The sequence below is a fragment of the Balaenoptera acutorostrata genome, chromosome 11 (assembly GCF_949987535.1).
Source record: "Balaenoptera acutorostrata chromosome 11, mBalAcu1.1, whole genome shotgun sequence".
Lineage (NCBI taxonomy): Eukaryota > Metazoa > Chordata > Mammalia > Artiodactyla > Balaenopteridae > Balaenoptera > Balaenoptera acutorostrata.
In genome coordinates this window covers 88459148-88466120 of record NC_080074.1, presented here as the reverse complement: position 1 = coordinate 88466120, position 6973 = coordinate 88459148, and the positions used below count along the sequence as shown (strand labels likewise).

Below are 6973 nucleotides of genomic sequence, written 5' to 3'. Positions count from 1 at the left end.
TGTTCTACTAAATCCACAATTGTAATTTACAATATGCAAGATACTGTCTTGAGACCATGGGGGCTATTAAGAGAAAAATGATAGAATTCTTGCTATTAAGGAATTAGTCTATTGTATGAAATAGAGTTATAATCTGATTCTAGGAACATGAAAAAGAGGCAAGCTAGAACAAGCACTGATAGACATGTTTTATAGAGTTAAATATTTATTAGCTCTTATTAATATAGCTGAGCATACATGTGTTTGTTGTAGTAGCTTTATAGATGGCCAGCTCCCTTAGGCTCTCTTAAAGTTGTGAAGAGCAGAACACGTGTAGCTTCATTTTTATTTAACATCTGAAAATCCAAACACCTAGAGGCTCTTTCTTTTTCTTTTTCTTTCTCGAGGGGGAGCAGTGGAGCGGAGCATGCACATCCTTGAACACCAGGGATCACAGGTGTTTTGGATTTCTGAATCTTCAGTTCAGTCTACAATGACATTAAGTAACCCTGATTCTCTGTTAGGCATATAAGAGTGATTTCATTTTAAACATGTGTTCAGTTTGGGGGATGATCTAGCTATTAGACATGTCCGTATAATCTCGTTTCACATAATATTTTCTTCTGCAAATTCTTTGTGTTATTACTCTGCTAACTAAAGTTAATTCCATTGTCATTAAAATATTTATGACCCGAGCCTTTGGATGTATATTCAGTGATCCTTTTATTCCCTCATACAAAATGCTTATTATATAGCAAGTTATAAACATTTTACTAGTCTTTTAAATGTGGCACAATCTTCATGATTTAAATCTACAGTGTGGGTGGCACAAGGCAGAAGTTTTTAGGTGTTCTAACAGATGCATAAAAGAAGTAAATTTAGATCAGGAAAATCCAGATAAGCTCCGTGAAGATGATTGCTGGAGGTTAAGCTCTGAAGAGTGAGTGTGATTTCAAGAAGCAGAGATGGAGACAAAAACAGGTGGAGAGAGAAGAGACAGAGAAGTCAGCTATTTGCAAACTAACCAGAGGTACGGTTGCTGTTGGGTCCTCAAAGCTACTGTTTGATTTCTGACTTTTAGGGCCCCTGTTGTCTCCTGAATGTATGTATAAGTAGATAGATGTATTCCACCTGCCATCGTTAGTCTGTTGTAGGATAATTCTTATCTATTTATCCATCAATGTATTATCTATCAATCATCTATCTAATTATTTGCTTACTGAAGGACAGCTGGGTTGTTGACAGTTATAAGCCTTTATGACTAATACTGCAGTGTACATCCTTGTACACACTTCCTCGTGTGCATATGTGGGATTTTTGTATATACCTGGAATTGAAATTGGTGGATGGTAAAGAATGCCTATCTTCAACTTGATTAAATACTGCAAAATTGCTCTCCATAGTGTTTTGTTTTTTTTTTAAAATAAATGTATCTTCCCACCAGTAATGTACACTTGGCACTGTCAGAATTCAAAAATTTTTCCAATCTAATGGATGGATATAAAATGGTGTCTCGTTGTTGTTTTAATTTGCATTGCCTTGATTATTAGTTATAGAAGTATTATTTTCGTAAGCTTACTTGCTGTTTGGATTTCTTCCAAAAATTAATATTCTTTTCCCATTTTTCTCTTGGGTGGTTTGGCTTTCTTATTGATTAGTGGTATTCTGAATACTAATCCTTTTTTCATCATATATGTCACAATTACCTTTTATCTTTTTTATGACTTAATTAATTTCATGAAGTTTTAAATTTCAATGTTTTCAAATTTGTCAGTCCTTTTCCTTCAGGGTGCTTGCTTTATGATTCTTCTTTGGAAAATCTTTCCTTAACTTGCAGTCATGAAGACTGGATCCTATATTTTCTTTTTCTTTTTTTTTTTATGTAACTTACTTTTTATTGAAAGTATCTTGCATTCGTGACTGATGCCTTCTGGGTTATGCCATACATTTTAACATTAAAGGTTAAATTATTTTTTACATGCAAGTAGTGTTTATGGTTTTCCCTACATAGGATTACTGATTATAAAAAGATGACACACCACATGGGTTAAGTGTCTTTTTTAATTGAAAAGCCAGCAAACTGTCTAATTCTGTTTCCTCCCAAAACACAAACTGAGTAGTAACTGAGCCTCCAGCCAACATATTCAAAGCTGAGAGGATTAAAAATGCAAAAACAAGTCCTCAGATCCAATTAAGGGAGCCCTGCTACATACAGGCTAATCAATACCAGTGGTACTCTGACTCCAGGAAGCTGGAAGACATTCTGATAACCCCACTCTGATAACATTTACCTCAAGTAGCCTTTTTCCAGTTTCCAACTCATGAATAAAGATAATACGTTGTTAATTCTATTTCAGAAAATTTTTTGCAAGTTGTTTTACTTACAATGCTAACTTTTAAAAGTCACTAAACTAAAGTTAACTGGACAATAAACTAGGCAGAAATTGCTTTACAAAAAGAGGGAGAGCCCAAAATGCTACTTTCTATAGAGAACCCACAGTTCAATTTTATTCAGAGCAAAGAAAAAAGAACTTTTGATCATACTAGAAGAAACGGAGCCATAAGTTTGGAATCTGTACTGAAACTACACATGCAATGAGGACAACATTCTGCTAATACAACTGATTTGCTGCTGCATTTGTGGACCGTTTTTCTAATATTAACAATTATAAACAAAGCAGTGCGACTAGTATTTGGAACAACCTTACAGTGTTACAGCATCAGACACAAAATTTCACTTCTCCTCACACCACTGGTTCTCTTTGCGTACCTGGGCTTCCTCTTCTTCAGTAAAATCATTTTTGATAGTGAATGTCTTTCGAAACTCCTCAGGAGTTTTCCCCTTGATCATATTGGCAACAGTCTTGCAGGTAACATCAAGCAAACCTTTGATGTCTAAGTAGTTTGATGCCAATATAAGCTCAAAAAGTGTTCCTTGGTCAACTTTCAGGAATTCTTGATCCCGAACAGGGATGTCATCTGTCACTGGGTGCACCACTCAATGACCTTTTTTAATATTGCTGCATTAACATTTGGCAAGGGGACTGGATCATCAGCTCCTTCATCATCCATTCCTAAATCTTCCAACATGGTCTTAATAGTCACAGATTGTTTCGCAATTTCAACATCAACTTCAAATATCTCTCCATCAGAACTCTGCAACTTAATTGAAGGCATGGTGTTAGGACTCAAGGAGATGGCGGGCCAGGGGCTGATGAGAGCAGGGTGGCGTCTGCAAAAAGAAAAACAGAAAAGAGGAGAACAAGGCCAACCGATCCTATATTTTCTTGTACACTTTTGTTCATTCATTCATTCATTCACATTTTAAAAATAACTACTGCCTTGTCAAAGACATAAGTATGAACTAAAGCCTCTAGTTTACATTAGGGTTCACTCTTTGTGTTGTACAGTTCTATGGGTTTTGTAAAGTTCATGTCATCTATCCACCATTACAGTATCATACAGAGTAGTTTCACAGCTCTAAAATTCCCTGTGCCCCATCTATTCATCCTTCCTTCCCTCTGGCTGGACACTTGGCAACCACTGATCTTTTTACTGTGTCTAATACTGTTTTGCTTTTTCCAGAATGTAATACAGTTGGAATCATTTTATAGCCTTTTCAGATTGGCTGCCTTGACTTAACAATATGCATTTAAGTTTCCTTTTTTTTTTGGTGGATTGATCCCTCATTCCTTATTATTGCTGAATAATATTCCATTGAATAGATGTACCAGTAGTCTTTTTTGTTGTTGTTTTTGTTTTTTTTTATTCTACTCACCTATTCACAAATATCTTGGTTGCTTCCAAGTTTTGGCAATTATGAATGAAGATTCTACAAATATTCATGTGCAGGTTTTTTGTGTGGATGTACGTTTTCAACTCGTTTGGGTAAATATCAAGGAGAATGATTATGGATCACATGGTAAGACTATATTTAGCTTTGTAAGAATCTTCCAGACTCTCTTCCAAAGTGGCTGTACCATTTTGCATCCCACCAGTGATGAATGAGAGGTCCTGTTTCTGTACATCTTCACCAGCATTTGTTGTATTTTGGATTTCAGCCATTCTAATAGGTGTGTAGTGTTATCTCGTAGTTTTAAGTTGCAATTCCCTAAAGACATGATGTTGAACATGTTTCCATATGCTTGTTTGCTGTCTGTATTTCATCTTGGGGTGAGGTGGCTGTTCTGATCCTTTGCCCATTTTTAAACTGGGTTGTTTTCCAATTGTTACGTTTTCAGAGTTATTTGCATATTTCAGATACAAATCTTTCATCAGATATCTGTTGTTGCAAATATTTTCTCCCAGTCTGTGTCTTGGATTTGCATTCTCTTAACACGGAGAAGTTTTTCACAGAGCAGAAGTTTTAAATTTTAATTAAGTCTGTAAGCAGATAGGCTAGGGGGTCCCCAGAGAAAGAAAACCAGGCATGGCTTTCTTGACATAAGAGAAGCCATTTTTGGCCTAAGCCATTTTGTGATCTAAGCTTGGCTGCAATGCTTGCCCTTGAACAGGTCTCAGTAATTAATGATCTTAAGGGAACAAAAGAATGTAGCAACAGTGGAAAAGCAGTCAAGCAGCAGCAGTTCAGCTATAAAACAGTCCTAGTTCCTCCTCAATGGATATACATAATCTGATACATATCTTTGAGTTGTTCTGCAGGAACTAAGCCCCCCCCCCCTTTAGTCCAAGACTAAAGCTTGGACTCTGTTGACCTTTACCCCAATAATTTGCTGAATTCTCCTTAACTCAAGCATATTCATGAATATGCATGTTCCCTTAGCTTAAAACTTCTCCAATTTTGCTGTTCGAGGAGACATTGCTTTGGGAAAGATCCCTGGTGTTCTCACTTGCTGCAAGTAATAAATACTACCTTCTCCAGCTCTTTGCCTTGATTGTGTCTTTTGGCTTGACACCCACGAAGAGGCAAACCCAGTTTTTGAGTAACAATGGGATCAAAAAAATTTTCCCATACAATTAGCAGTTATTCCAGTAGTTTCTCCATCCTTTCCTCACTAATTTTCAATGCCACTTTTATCATATTCAAAGATCTCACACGTGTGTAGGTCTTTTCCTGGAATCTTTACCATGCTCCACTGGTCTATTTGCCCATTATAGCAGCTTCTCTTCGACCTTAAGTTTTGGTGTGAATTTTAATGCCACTTTAACAAGTTGTGTGAAATACGCAGTTGAGATTTAATTGTAACTGCACTATACTTATTGATTTGTTCAGTGAAAAGAGATCTTTTTAATAAGTATCTTTTCTTATTCATGGATATGGTTCATTTCTCCATTAATATAATTTCATCCATAAGGGTCTTACACATCTTTTGTTAGTTTTATTCTTAGGTACCTAATAGGTTTTTTTTTTTTTTTTTAGGTCTTTCTAGTTATTAATGGATGCTTCATTAAAATTACAAACTTGTATGATCCCCCAAATAATTTTTGTAATTTGCTATTAAATCATTTCACAATTCAAATCATAGCTTCAAAATTCTTAAAATGCCAACTGTTTAATAATAAAAAATACAAATTATACAAAGATACAATAGAGGGAATTCCCTGGCGATCCAGTGGTTAGGACTTCACGCTTTCACTGCCGGGGGCCTGGTTGGATGGGGAGCTAGGATCCAGCACCCTGAGTGGCGCCTCCCAAAAAAAGAAAAACCAAAAAAACCCAACAACAACAGATACTACCTGAAATGTGAAATTAGTATATTGATTATTTCTCCCCAAATTCAAAGGAATGCATAATTTAGAGTTTCTCCTAGTATACGATTTAAAAAAAAAAAAGACTAAGTCTGGAAAATGTTGAATCCACTGTCTTGCTGTCTATAAAACTCTCTTCTCCTTTTTAATTTATGAAGTTTACCTTTATTGATAGTGAGCTATTTATTTTGTGATTTACAAAGGTAGGTAGGTTCTTTCTGAACAATCAGAATGTAAACTGATGCTAATGAGATAAACATTTTGACTGTTAATTAAGCTGAGTCCAGTTAGCGATTTAATTTACCACTAACAAACGTATTCACCATTTACCAAATGCTGCAGGCAAGACAGATTAAGAGGTCAAATCTCAACCCATTTTCCTCAAATCATAGGGAAAATTAGGAGGTCCCAATAAATTACTTGTGGATTACCCAGTTTCCAGTATTCCCCTAGCAGGGGAATTAGCTGCTATAAGACAATGAGACTAAAAGTTTGAAGGTAGCTCTTTCAAGGCCCTCAGGGATACGCTGAAACAGGCATCTAGAGGCTGAGCCCAAAACTCCTTTCCTTCCATCTTCATCCTACACTATAACCTGTTTTTGCCGACTCTGAATAACTCTCGGTATGATCAAACATCAGACCTTAAAAACACATCTTGAAGTGCAGTCGCTTTCTTACCCAAATATCTTAACTGTCCCAAATACCATGATCTCCGTATACTGCTGATGGGAATTTAGTTGCCAACCCAACTATGTGGTTAGTCCTCAGTACACAGCGGCTCCGAGATCAAGGCGACGCAGTTAACCCAGCTTGCCCAGACTCGGGCCAAATTCAGAGGCTGATCCTGGAGTTATTTCAGGACACTTCCCTCGCTTCCCAGAAAAACTCAGCCCTACCTCAAACCCAGACCCCAAGACCATCCCGATCAGGTGAGCTAAAGCTTCAGTGCCTTTCGTTCGGGGCTTGGCAGGGCTCAGGCTCATTCCAAGCGGGAGCGCCACGTTTTAAAGACTAGCAGCACGCACCGCACTGTCCGATAGCGGTCGAGGAACCGAGCTCCAGGCACTAGGCCCATTGTGCTCGCGGCTAGAAACTCCGCCTTGATCCTAAAGCAGCCGAGGCCCCGCCCCGCGCGTGATGCCAGCGTCAGGCCAGTCCCGGCATGCTCCGCGCCCGCCGGCGGCCGAGCGCAGACGAGAAGAATATTCCCCGTGAGCAGTCTCTGGTCAGTTCAGCCGCTATCCAGACCTGGGTCGGCGAGAGTGCCGCCACCAGCTGTTCTCCT

General features: G+C 38.0%; 1 pseudogene; it reads right to left on the bottom strand.

Moving 5' to 3' along the window:
- Window positions 1-370: 370 nt before the first annotated feature.
- LOC103011520 (S-phase kinase-associated protein 1-like) lies at window positions 371-6877 on the bottom strand (annotated as a pseudogene).
- Window positions 6878-6973: the final 96 nt, after the last annotated feature.